This window comes from Podarcis pityusensis, assembly GCF_964106645.2.
Source record: "Podarcis pityusensis genome assembly, chromosome: 3".
In the NCBI taxonomy this organism is placed as follows: domain Eukaryota; kingdom Metazoa; phylum Chordata; class Lepidosauria; order Squamata; family Lacertidae; genus Podarcis; species Podarcis pityusensis.
Window position 1 is genome coordinate 92,042,283 of NC_138026.1, and position 13,629 is coordinate 92,055,911.

General features: G+C 45.6%; 1 long non-coding RNA gene across 8 annotated transcripts in view; it reads left to right on the forward strand.

The window, feature by feature from the left end:
- Nucleotides 1–13,384, forward strand: part of LOC308474217 — a 30,373-nt gene extending 16,989 nt beyond the window's left edge. For 4 of the 8 annotated variants that reach the window (XR_013984562.1, XR_013984564.1, XR_013984568.1 and 1 more), the window contains exons 2-4: nt 1,943–2,017; nt 2,386–2,458; nt 12,906–13,384. This is a non-coding gene — a long non-coding RNA (uncharacterized lncRNA). The remainder of the gene's footprint in view (nt 1–1,942; nt 2,018–2,385; nt 2,459–12,905) is intronic. The other 4 variants (XR_013984563.1, XR_013984565.1, XR_013984567.1 and 1 more) reach the window with 2 other exon arrangements.
- The last annotated feature ends 245 nt before the right edge of the window (nt 13,385–13,629 follow it).

Here is a 13,629-nt window from a genome sequence, read left to right on the forward strand (position 1 = left end):
TGCGGCTACCCAACCAGAAGCAAGATTGGGTGGGGAAGAGGACTTTGTAGTTGAGGCGCAATAGTTATTAGAATCTCTAAGGAGGCCACCTTCCTACACTGATTTTCCCCTCCTTATGCGTGTTTATGAGACCTCCTGTTTGCTGAGGTAATTTATAGTTATTGTTAGGGCTTTTTCAGCTGGAACTTGCTGGAACTCGGTTCCAACACCTGTCAGGTGGGCGCCATTGTCGTTCTAAAAGAACGAGGGAGGTGTTCATGGTGAGTTCCGGGAAAATAGCACTGGTTATTGTGCTCCTGACATTAAAAGTGCAAGTTATACCACCAATATTTTACATTGCAAAATAGCAGGGGTAGAGTTCCGATGGCCATCCAACTGTTGTGGGGCTCCAAATCCCATCAGCCCTAGCCAGTGTGGCCAGTGGTCAGGCATAATGGGAACTGGAGTCCAGCAACATCTGATGTATGTGCGTCACAGGTTCCCACCCCCGCTGAGCAGTGTAGTTCGGCCCTGGCCCAGCTCCATGTTTGAGGGGGCACTAGATAGAGTGCCCTAGGGTGAGACCCCTCTTACGTTTGTAGGCGATCTCTGGTGGATGACAGCCTGCAGGCAACAGCAAGGAGTGTTTTGAAGTGAGGAGTATCTGGCCGAAATTGCAAGTTCTTTCAGCTTCAGGAGAAACGTAGCTCGTTTTTAATAGGCTGGATTTTATGTTGTTTTGTTTTAACCATGTGCAAGTGTTTCCTGATCTGCTAAAAGCTCTGCCATATTTATAGTTTTGTGGGGTTTGGTATTGGGTGTACAATATATGTGCCTGTCCCATCCTCCCTGCTCTACTCCAAAAAGCATGAATTTATGTCGCCTGATATGGTTTAGTTTCAAAATGAGAGATGTTGTCTGAAAGTCACGTTCCTTCTTTCTTAAATGGAAGGCATTCCCTCTGCCTACAGAGCAGTTGATGTTTCTCAGGGAGGAAAGCAGGGCACACTGACATTTTTAAAATCACTCTTTTCTTCATGGATGCTGTAAAAAATCCTGGTTTGGGGAAGGCGCCAGCCCTACCATTTAAAAAAAGATACTAGCTATAATGCCTCACAGTTGTGCTTAATATTTCTGAAATCCCAGCTGACTTATCTGGGCCTTGGCATTAAAAAAATCTCAAAGACAAAGCACATTGTAAAAAATCTTTGCATCAGTGAGAAGGGTCGGCTTCCTTCCCCATCCATTTCACATCAGCTTTATTAACAACTAGAAAAAAAACCTGCATATAGCTCTACCACTGTCTTAAAGCAAAGCAACACATTTTTCTCAGGTTGTGTGACAGTATCACAGTCATTTAGGTCCTCTCACAGGAGAGGAGAAACAGGTGTTGGGCCTTCAATCAAAAGCAAGTTTTTAAACCCTTTGGGGTTCATTCTGCTCTTGTATTTATATACACCTAGTACCTCTCCTATACCATCTATATTATCATCTATAAAATCTGCCTAGCTATTGCTGGTGCATCAACTGCAGTTGTTTCTGGACCAGGATAGCCTGGCCTTAGTGACCCACATTTTAGCATCACTTCAGATTGATTACTCTTTGTTTTCCTTGAAGACCATCTGTAAATTACTGAGATGAAAGAGCAAGCATGGCTCAAGGTATCTCCACCTTAGTTAGAACTAGGATATTTCCTATCAAGCATCTATTTCCTAGCTATCTTACTTTTCCCTAAACTCCAAGTCTCCGTGTGATTATATCCAGGGTAAAGTGTGCTCCTCCAAAAGGGATTCAGTATTAAGTTAATTAAGTTAATAAAAGTTCTGCAGAACATTTTAACTCCAAATGCCAACACTTAAGAGGTCATACAAAGGTGTTTTTATGTCCCTATTTTCCCATATGCTCCATACCACACATAAGGTATGGTGATCCCTTATGTAAACTTATTCTGGTTATATTTCAGCTACCTTTGCTCTGCAAGAGAAGAAAACAGTGCCTACACATGCCTATAGAAAAGTGTCATTGAGGATATTCCCAGGTAAGAAGGTATAGGGTTGTAGCTTTAGAACACAAATAATCTGCATTTAAATGTATGTGGTCAGGGGAATGTGGTAGTAATATATGTCCCAGTTAGAAAGAATGGTTGACATGATCTTTCAGGTATCCTGGTCCCAAGCTGTATAGGGTTTTATATGCCAAAACTAGCACTTTGAACTTAGACTGGTAGCTAATATTAGGCTGTGCAGTGTTTGGGTTTGATTTAGGAATACAGTGTTGTATTTAGGAATACAGTTTGATTTAGCAATACAGTGTTGTATTCCCACAACTCAGTGAGTGTGGATTTGGGTCCTTGGCAGAAAGATAGTGTGGCAATTACTAATTTCTCATCCTTCCCCTGCCCTACAGTTTCATGCAGACGGATCCTATGCCTATTTACTCAGAAGTAAGTCTCACTGTGTTCAGTCGGGCCTACACCCTTGTAAGTATGTACAAGAAGCACACCCTTGCAAGACTTTGCCTGAGTACAGCTGCACAGTTCAAGTCTCTTGCACTAGGGCAATCTGGAAATACTGAAACTGTGCCAATACAGGAGCATCTATGCATAATCTTATTTATTTTGAGCTCTCTTTGGCAGGAGATAGAATTACTCTCTTTTAAAAGTTATAATTGCATAAACAGAACAGCTCCTGCTGAAAGCCAGTGAATGTTTAACATTAGTGAGGTTTTGTGCCTTTAAAAAAATCTCTTTCTGAACTTGTTATTGCAGAGAAATTAAATATTCAAAGCCTTGGGTGGGAAGCGTGTGTGAAGAGAAGCCTTCACGAAACTCATGCATTATGTATATGGGAGGGGATTCCCTCTTTCTGAATATGTATTTCAGATTCTGGCAATCGGCTAAGTAAAATCACTTCTTTCCATGGTAGTGAGTATTTTTAACTTCTCTTGGAGAGAGAAAAAGCAACTCCCTCAAGATGCCAGTGGGGGGGGGGGAGTACTAGCTTTTACAGAAATTAGGCTAGTCTTCTGTCATCCTGAATATTTCCAGAAACCTGTGAGTTTAGAAAAAAAGATTTCCTAGGGTCACTCTTCAATACTGGGGTGAAGGGTAAGCATTTAGGAAGTGTGAAAAAATACCCTGCAGGTAGCTAAGTTTCCAGTACAGTGCCATCTAATTATTTTCCCTTCTGAAACTTTAGCAGTTTTAGGAAATTGTGTGATCTGTGGTCTTTCAGGAATGCAGAAGGGAGTTTAAAAAGTCTCTCCTGAAGGATTCTCCCCAACAACTCAAAGAAGGTGTCTACATTCAGTCCTGAATTGACAACCTGACCCCATTTTAAGGTTTTGGAATGTACAGTAATATGTCACGGAGAGACTAGTTACATTCCCATGAATTTCCTTCTTTAGATGAAATGCCAAATTCTAACACCTTGTCGTTTCTCTGTTTCCTTAAACTTACATTCATTTGCATACGCCCGCCTCTCATGAGATCGCATGTGGACAGTATCTTATGCTTCTTCCGTTTCTTTATAGTTAAAGATGGCAAAGGCCTTGTCGTAGCTGCCCTACTGTAGCTGCCCTTTCTTCTTGGCTGGAGTTTTCTGCTGGGAAATCTGAAACAATAAATTGCAGGCTTGTGAACCAGGTCTCCAGCTAGCTCCTGGGCTAAAAGTTGTGCAAAACAGCACTTCTGCTTCGTTATATGATAACCAGTTGATACTGATGTCTTAGGTCCCTTCCATAACATACATTTAACACACTGTTTTGCTGCTACCCACCCACAGGAATCCCAGGAACTGTAAAGTACTGGGAACTGTAGTTCTGTGAGGAAGCGCCTAACAACTATGTACTATGATTCCCAGAATTCTTTGGGGGAGGCCATGATTGTTAAAGTGGTATAAGAGTGCTTCAAACATACAATGTGGATGTGACCTTTGTGCTCCCCAGCTCCCCCAGCTGATAATAGATTTGAAGCATCTTAAGTGAGGAGCATCCTCTTAATATCCCTGAACTTTTAACATTTCTTAACCAAGGCTGGATCTAGACACCTCAAACAAGTGTTTCAGTTAAACGTGCTATAAATTTAAACAGGGAAAACAGGTAGAGAAAAACAGGAGTCCACATCACCATCTGGTGGCATAATGTTATATTGCATATGCAACACATATAAATCGCTTTTTCTTTACCAATCTAGCTGAGTCCCAAGCTGTCCTACATTTTCCCGCATAATGATTGTAAAACAGCAACAAGAACGTAAGAATGCTGGCGTACCCCGCCCGTTGGTCTGAACCTTTTGCTTTTACTTATTTAAAGCAAGGATTACGGAGAGACAGCTAACCAGCATCGCATTTGCCAACAAACATGAACACACAGTTTCTGTGAACTAAACTCCCTGTGGAAGTGTGATGGATCATGAGGTTTCCATTTTTTGGAAGACTGCTGCTTCTCATTATCAAATCTCTGTGATCTCTAGTTTTCTGGAGATCTCTCTAGGGTAGTGTATAATGTTCTTCCTCCATTTCTATTGAGACAAGCAGCTGTTTTACGGGAGGACAAGCTCCTCCTGGAAGAGGAACGTTAATTTGCTTTGCTGGGGACGACTGCTGGTGAAAGACTGACATCACCCTCCCCCTTTAACTAGAAAACAAATCCCAAAAATGCAATAATCTGCTGTGATGGGACGATGAGCTGCTTGTGTGTAAAATCCTAGTCCCTCAGAGTTTGGTCAAGTTTGCAAACCTCTGTCTGTAACGGAGCCCCTTAAACATGGCTCCGTCAGTCGCTGGCAGATTCCGACAGTGGTTGCTTTCGGAATCGCTTCCAACATAAAAGCTCCTTAACGGAAACACGTCTTCTGGACTCTCTGCGTGACAGTTTCCGGCGAGGAGTGGGTGTCCCTACAGGAGGTCCTGAAACCTCCCCACTGTTTTCGCTGGAAGTGTCTCTGAGCCATCCCTCCAGCTCCCTTTCCCTCAGCCCAGCTCCTCTCCCCCTACTGGTTCCCTCTTCAGCTGCTGAGTCTCTCCCAACCTGTGTGAGCCCTTTCACTTCCCTTCCTTCCGATGGCAGTTCCCTGACATCCACCTCCCCTCCAGGGCCCCCTTCATCCCCTCTCGCCCCCTCCTCTACGGGCGGTGAGGAGGCAAAACCCCGGAATGAACTTCCTTCATCTTCCGATGTCCCGAACACTTCTCTCCACCTGTTGCGGTTCCTGGTCTCGAAGTACTCCTCCTCCTCAGAGTCCATCTCCCCTTCCCCTTCCGATTCCGAGAATCCTTCCAACTCCTCCTCCTCATCGGTGGTCCCAAAGTATTCCCTCCGGAACCTCTCCACAGGCTGAGGTTTCCTTGGGAACCTTTGATGGAACGTTTCTATCAATACCTCGTCATTGATATCTTCTGCCATTACCCAAGTGTTTTCTGACTCCGGTTCTCCTTCCCACGCTACCAAATACTCCACCTGATCCCCCTTCCATCTGGCGTCGAGGATTTCTGCCACATGGCTGCTGCATTCCCTTTCTTCTATGACCGGTCCCCGAGTGGCCATCCCTTCTCGTCCCCCCTCATACGGTGACAGTAACGACCTGTGAAATACTGGGTGCAGTTTCATGTGGTTGGGTAACCGGAGCCTGAAAGCCACTGGGTTGACCTGTTGAATGACCTCAAAGGGACCCAATCTCCTGGGTCTTAATTTCTTACAACCTCCTTTGAACGGCAACCCTTGGGTTGACAGCCACACCCTATCTCCCACCCTTATGGTTTCACCTTCTCCCCCACCCCTAAGACCTCTGAGCTTATTCTGGGCGTATTCATCATTCTCTGTTTCCTCTACCAGTTCTCTTTGTCCCACCAATGCCGCCCCACACACCCAGCGGTCCTCTGGAATGACATGTCTCTCTTCGGGTGCTCCCTCCTCCTCCAAATATTCAGGTTTGCGTGAGAGAGCGTCCGCCCTAATGTTCTCTGGGCCTGGCACGTAACAAATCTCAAAGTTAAATTTGGAGAACTCCTGGGCCCATCTCACTTGCCGTTGGTTGAGCACTCGTGCCGTCCTCCAATACTCTAGGTTCTTGTGGTCAGTGCACACTTGCACCTTATGTTGTGCGCCAATTAGCAGGTGCCTCCATCTCCGGAACGCCTCATGAATGGCTAGTAGTTCTCGGTCATACACCGTGTAGTTCCTCTCGGATTTGTTCAGCTTTCGCGAAAAAAAGGCACACGGTCTCCACTCTGACTCCTCCTTCCCTGGCTGCAGAAGCACCGCCCCAATCGCTCTGTCTGATGCGTCAGTTTCCACTCTCATCGGTTTTTGTAAATCCACATGCAGGAGTTGTTGTTCCGAGGCGAAGGCCCTTTTTAGTTCCTCAAATGCTCGCTCCGCCTCCTCAGTCCAAACGAACTTCTTCTTACTGCTGAGACAGTCCGTAATGGGCGCCGTCAGGTGGGCAAAGTTTCGGATGAACTTACGATAGAAGTTCCCAAATCCTAGGAACCTCTGCACATCCTTCCTTGTTTTGGGTGTTTTCCATTCCAGCACCGCCTGGACCTTGCCGGGATCCATGGCCAATCCCTTGTCTGACAGGCGATACCCCAGGAATTCCACCTCCTTGGTATGAAACTGACACTTCTCCAGTTTCACCCACAGCTGGTTGGCTTGCAGCCTGCTCAACACTTCTCTGACGTCTCTCACATGCTGCTCCTCATTCTCAGAATACACCAACACGTCGTCTAAGAAGGCCACACAATTCTTGTAAAGCAAAGGCCCCAGGACGTGGTTCATAAACGATTGAAAGCACGCGGAGCCTCCTTGTAGGCCGAAGGGCATAACTAAATATTCAAATGCCCCCAAAGGGGTGAACATGGTGGTTTTCCATTCATCCCCCTTCCTTATTCGTATCAGGTTGTACGCCCCCCTTAGGTCCAGTTTAGTAAAAATCTTTCCCTTCCTGACCCTTGTCAAAATGTCGTCAATCCTGGGCATAGGGAAAGCCACTGGTTCTGACACTGCATTTAAGGCCCTGAAGTCACACACAAGCCTCGGCTTGTTCGTGTTTTTTTTATCCACAAAAAACACTGGGCTGCCCCCCACCGCCCTGGACTCTCTGATGAACCCTCTCTTCAGGTTCTTGTCAATGAACTCTCTTAGCTCCTGCATCTCTCTGTCTGACATGGCGTACAGCTTGCCTACAGGGAGCTGTGCCCCAGGGAGTAAATTGATTTGACAGTCAAAGGGTCTATGCGGTGGTAATTGGTCAGCTTCCCTTTCGCTGAAGACGTCGCGGAGATCTGCGTATTGTCGTGGTACCTTCACGTTCTCCGTTACTTCAGTCCCTGCTAGGGTGGCTTGGGCCCCTGCCAAACCCTTTCCCTCTTTGCAGTGTTCTAAGCAATGTGCTGAACCAAAAGAAACCACTCTCTGATGCCAGCCCACCAGCGGATCATGTAACGCTAGCCAGCTCATCCCCAATATAATGGGAGCTCCTCCCAAGGTGGCCACATTAAACGCTATCAGTTCGGTGTGCCTTGCCACCTTCATTATCATTGGGACGGTCTGCAAGCTGACTTCTCCTCCCAACAGCTCCCTGCCATCGATCGTGGTCACCTGCAGGGGGTTGCTTAAAGGGATCGTCTGTATCTGGTGTTCAGCTGCAAACTCTTTGCTCATGAAATTGCAGGAGCTGCCTGAGTCCAACAGCGCCTTTATCTTTAGAGGGTGTCCGTTTGGCAGCTCTAGCGCCACTTCTATCACTAGGGCGGGTTTAGGAGGTTCTGGCGTGGGCACTTTCACTGCTCTTTGGCCTGACTGCTGTGCCCCGACGGTGGCAGCCAGGCGTTGGCTTTTACTTGCTTCGGTATTTCTTCCTCTCTTCCCTCCACAGCTCCTACCATCCCTTGCCATTCCTTCCTCTGGGGGCAGACTCTGGCAAAGTGACCTGGCTGTTGGCAGAGATAGCATTTCCGGGCGCCTTTTCCCTCCTTCTTTCCCCCCTCACTGGGCTTTGAAACTGCGCGCGCGCGCGCTGTTCCGATTTCCATCGGCTCTGCCGGCGGGAAAGTTGGCTCTGGAATGTCTGGAATGCGGAACTCCTTCCAACGTTCCCCCTTCCCTTCCCGCCTCTCCAATGCTCTCGCCTCCTGGCGCGCTCCTATGGTCAGCGCTGATTTGGTCAGCTGGTCCATAGACTCCGCCCTGGGCGCCCGGGAAAGTTCGTCTTTCACAGCCGAAGAAAGCCCTTCTTCAAAAAGCATTTGAATGGGTTCCGCCGATAGATCCCACCCCAATTTATGGATCAACATGGTGAATTCAGTCCAGTACTCACGGACAGATCGGCTCCCCTGTTTGCAAGCCATTAACTGTCTGCGGACCACTCCCTGTTCAATATCGCTGGAAAACATCAGATCCATGGCGCGAAAGAACTTCATCGTGTCCTTTAGGACGTCACTATTCGCTGCCATCAGGGGTCTAACCCAGTCTCTCGCCCCCTTTTCAAGATGCCCAATCACGAAAGCCACTCTTGATTCCTCGTCAGGGAATTCATCAAACTGCAGATTGAGGGCATATTGCATCTCTGTCCGAAAGCCATGATAGTCTTTGGGCTCCCCCCCAAACTTCTGCACCAATCCTGGTACCTTTCTGACGAGCTGGGTGTCTTTCCCCTTTTTGTCTGCATCCTGAGCCCTCCTCTCCTCAAGCCTCGCCGTCTGCAGCGCTAGCTGGACCTCCAACACCCGGTACCTTTCTTCCAGGCTTGGACCCGCTCCAGCTCCTGCTTCTCCGGTTCCGGCTGGGTTGCTCATGATGCCTTCTCCTGCACAAGCTGCTCACGATGACTGTCGGAATGCTGTGATGGGACGATGAGCTGCTTGTGTGTAAAATCCTAGTCCCTCAGAGTTTGGTCAAGTTTGCAAACCTCTGTCTGTAACGGAGCCCCTTAAACATGGCTCCGTCAGTCGCTGGCAGATTCCGACAGTGGTTGCTTTCGGAATCGCTTCCAACATAAAAGCTCCTTAACGGAAACACGTCTTCTGGACTCTCTGCGTGACAGTTTCCGGCGAGGAGTGGGTGTCCCTACAGGAGGTCCTGAAACCTCCCCACTGTTTTCGCTGGAAGTGTCTCTGAGCCATCCCTCCAGCTCCCTTTCCCTCAGCCCAGCTCCTCTCCCCCTACTGGTTCCCTCTTCAGCTGCTGAGTCTCTCCCAACCTGTGTGAGCCCTTTCACTTCCCTTCCTTCCGATGGCAGTTCCCTGACATCTGCATAACATTCCCATGTTGTTTTCTTCCAAGAAACTGCAGCAGCTCCTTATATGCAGTGCACATGTAACACCAAACACCAAACCAAAGCAGGGAGTCCAGCGCTTCAATCAATATTCCATTTTTTGTTGCTGGAGCACAAGCAATAACCAAACTGGTCCCCTAGGGAATCACGTAGCTCTGAAACCTGCTGCCACAAGTGGTGGTGATAGCTACTAGCTTAGATGGTTTTAAGAGGGGAATAGCCAACTTAACTGAGAATAGCTCTATCCATGGCTGTTGGCCGTGGTTATTATATTGATACTATAGATTGGTATGGTAGCATGCAATGGAATACAAGCTGCTGGGAAGCAGCAGTGAGAGAGCACTATTGCTTGTAGGCTTACCGGACTTCTGTTTATACCCTGATTGGCCACTCTGGGAGGCAGGAACCTGGGCTAGAGGCACCTTTGGTCTCAGCTAGCAGGGTTTTTCCTATGGTTTAGTTGCTAAAAGTCCCCCTTTCAAAATCTTTAAAATATTGGTAGCCTTAGACTAGGTCACAAGGTCAGCCCATACAAAGCTGTACCGCAATTTGAGATCCAGACATCCCTTGGAAAGTAGTGAATGGACAGAATAAACTTGAGATATCCGTAAGAAGCATTTTCATTTTAATAATAATAATAATAATTTATACCCCGCCCATCTGGCTGGGTTTCCCCAGCCACTCTGGGCAGCATTGACAAAACATAGGAATCCACCAGTGATGTTTGGTCAGTGGACTAGAAGGACTAGGCTAGTCCCCTAAATGTTCCCCTGACGCCTCCTTCCCAAAGCCCAGGAAGCTTCTGTCTGGCTTAGGGAGGGAGGCGTGATGCTTATGCACATGACGTCAAACACACACACACACACCTGCATCACCCTCACAAGTTGGCATTTCTGACCCTAACTGTTCCTCAATGAAAAATTTCAACACACACCTCTGGAATCCATAGGAATTAGTTTAGCACAGTGATTGTCTAAAAATTGTACCAGGTTGGTTCATTAGTCGCTGTGGCTACTGTGGTGCAGGGTATAAGTCACAGCCACACTATGCATTTAACACATTCTTATATCACTTTAACAGTCATGACTTGCCCCGAAGAACCCCGGGATCTGTAGTTTTAAAGGGGGCTCTTTGAGGGACAAACTACAGTTCTCTGGATTCTTTGGGGGAAGCGATGTGCTGTTGTTGTTGCTTAGTCATTTAGTCATGTCCGACTCTTCATGACCCCATGGACCAGAGCACGCCATGTGCTATAAATGTGTTTAAAATGTGTGGTGTTTGAAAACTGTAGTTTGTTATGGTTGCTGGGAACTGAAATTCTGCGTGGGGTCTCATAACAACTCTTAAGCTACAGTTCCCAGTATTCCAGGAAGCCATGGCTGTTAAAATGGTATGAATGCTTTAAATGTGTAATATGGATGTCAACATAGTTTCCCATGCATAGTTTCCCATGCAGAACTGAGAATTTCACATATGCATGTAACACGGAAAATTGTGCGGTTTTTTTAATCACTAAAAACTGGCAACCATTTACAGTAGGCACTAATGTGTAAGAATTCTACTAATCCACAGCCCTTGTTAAATAAACTTGAGTTTGCACTGTGGCGCTCTAAGGTGAATTTTCTGTTACAAGATTGCCTGGAGAAGCTGGAGAACTGGATTCTGAGAGCACAATAAGGTGTCTCTGCTGATGAGAATGCTCCAGCATACTTTTACCTCCTAAAAGTCCATGATAAGATGTGGTTAGCAAATAGTGGCATACATCTGTTTAAATGGAAACTGGAGGAACCATTTTGGAGTGAGATGAGTTCGGGGGACCTGTTCTTCCCAGGAACAGCCACATCCTAATTCTTAAGCATAATAAAGACCATGGAATGCCTTTCCCCCAGGAGTAGGTTTAATTCAATACCCTATAAAGCTTGTTATGTATTCTATTCACTCCTCAGAGAAGTATCATGAGGGTTAATTATTTTCCTGCTCTGACTCACAGTGATTCTTGTGCCAGAGGATTCTGGCAGGGAGTGTAATCCTAGTGATACCCCCAGTAAGGAAGCCATTGTTAGCAGCGCTCACGAAGAAGCGCTAATGGACCCTGCTGCAGAAGCTAAGAGCTTTGGCTCAAAGATTAAAGGAGAGGCAGGGGTCTAGAAACCTTAAGACCATGGCACTGCCCTTAATAAATTCTCACCACAAATAGCTTTTTAGTAGCAAACAGCAGACAATGCAATTTCTCTCATGGGGCCGAGCTGCTTTGGTAAAAGGGAAAGCATACATTATTGAAGCTAGTGCTGGAAGCTGTTTGCTGCATCAAGAGCACTATAGAGACTGAATCTTAGGTCAAATCTAAAAATGGTATGTGCGTTTGAGTGCCAGACGCCGGGAACAGAAAGACTGACTCTTTCCACCATGACCTGTGAGCTTCTCTGATCAACGTTGGCTAGCCTGTAATGTTAGTAAGCTGCCTTGTCCTGGATGATTGGTTTATCCAGTTTACACTTGGGCTGGGGAATCTGTGGTCCCCCAGATGTTGTTGGACTACAACTGTTGCTCATGATAGCAGGGGTTGATTGGAGTCGGGAGTCCACCAACTTCTGGAGGGCAACAAGTGTCCCATCCCTGATTTGCATGTGCAAACGGTGGTCCTTCAGGTTCTCAGGCAAGAGTCTTTCCCAGCCCTATACCTAAATTGCCAGGGATTGAACACGGAACCTTTTACATGCAAAACATGCACTCTCCTACTGAGCTATGGCCTTTCCCACAAATCCTAGATTAGCTATGTTTTTGTTCTGATTCTGCAAACCACTCCTGGTGTTCATATATTCCCATCCTGGTGAAACCAGTGCAGTCTGTTTCTAGGTATATCAAGAGTAGTTTTATTTTTCATGCTAATGAGACTGTTAGTACAAGGACACATCCTGCCCAACATGCAATAATATTTTGTTAGTTTCAGCTGTCATGTCTTCATAGTTGTTCAGCCTTTACTTTGGTCTGAAGTTCTAGTTGTTTGTGGTTCTCTTTGTTCCAGGTAAATAATTGTTGATGATCCTTTTGGTCCCTTCCAACTCTACAATGCTGTGATTATGTGGTCTTTTTTTTTATAAAGGATCAGGTAGTAGGGAAAGGAAAATACCTCTGCCAGAGACCCAGGAGAGCTATTGCCAGTCATACTGGGCTAGATGAACAAACCTGGTGTAGGGCAGCCTCCTATGGTCTTAAAATTTTAATAGTAACATAACACGGTAACATAATTCTTAAGTCCCAGAACTGAAAATCCCTGTATGTGCCTTTAAAAGGATTTTAGAGAGCATTTAGTTCTGCATTACCAGAATGTGGTGCATCCTTTGTTTTTCCCAATCCCACCACAATGAGACTTTTGTCAGTTTTGCAAACAGATAACGTGTTCTTCTTGGCTCTATTTCCTACCATTTGTGGCTAAGCTCCTATGGTTAGAAGTGTCTAGCAGCTGCAAAATACATCTAAAAACTGTATCACTATTTGTCAACAGCAGCTATCATTGGATACAGTACAGCACTACAGTGCTAGATAAGAAGGCTCTGTGCGTGTGTGCGTGCATGAACAAATGAATGTGTTATTTGTATGGTGTAAATAGTAAGAGAGGTTTGAAAGATTTCCATTTTTGTTCTGTGGACAGAGGAACAGAAGACAATATTTATGTATGCTACAACAGCCGCCCGAATACTGTTAACCCAAAGATGAAATGAAGAAAAGATACCAATGAAAGAAGAATGGCAGATCAAGCTAATGGACTATTCAGAAATGGCAAAATTAACGGCAAAACTCAGAGGCTACAATAAATGAGAAATTTAAAAAAGAGTGAGAATCGTTTATTGTTTATGTGCAAAAATACAGTAAGCAAGTTGATACATTGGCAGGCTTTTAAGTAAACGCTTGCAACTAGTAGAAAATTAGATAAAATTAAGGGAAATAATCATGGACAAAGTTTAAGAATGGATATGCGGAAGAAATTGGTTAATATAAGGAACCAAAAGAGGGTAAGGAGGGAAGTCCAGAGATTTAAAGAATCTCAGAGGAGGTTTGAAAAAAGGCATTTGTTTTTATTTGTAAAAAGGTAACTGTGAAAAACTAATAAAAATTATTTACAAAAAGAAAGATCTCAATTTTTGTAATTTTATGCTAAATCATAGCTTCTTTTTCACAAGGTATGCAAAATGGTATATCTTCTTTTGTAGCAGGACTCAGGATGGTGCACAAGTTTTAGGGTGGCCTTGTGTGCTACTTTACAGAGGACAGTCCTCTATTTGGAGATTGCCAAAGGACAGCCTGCTATTCAAAGGAACCTTCTATTTGAAGAGCTGTCCAGTCTATGCCTGGATTAAATATAAAGTGCCATGAGA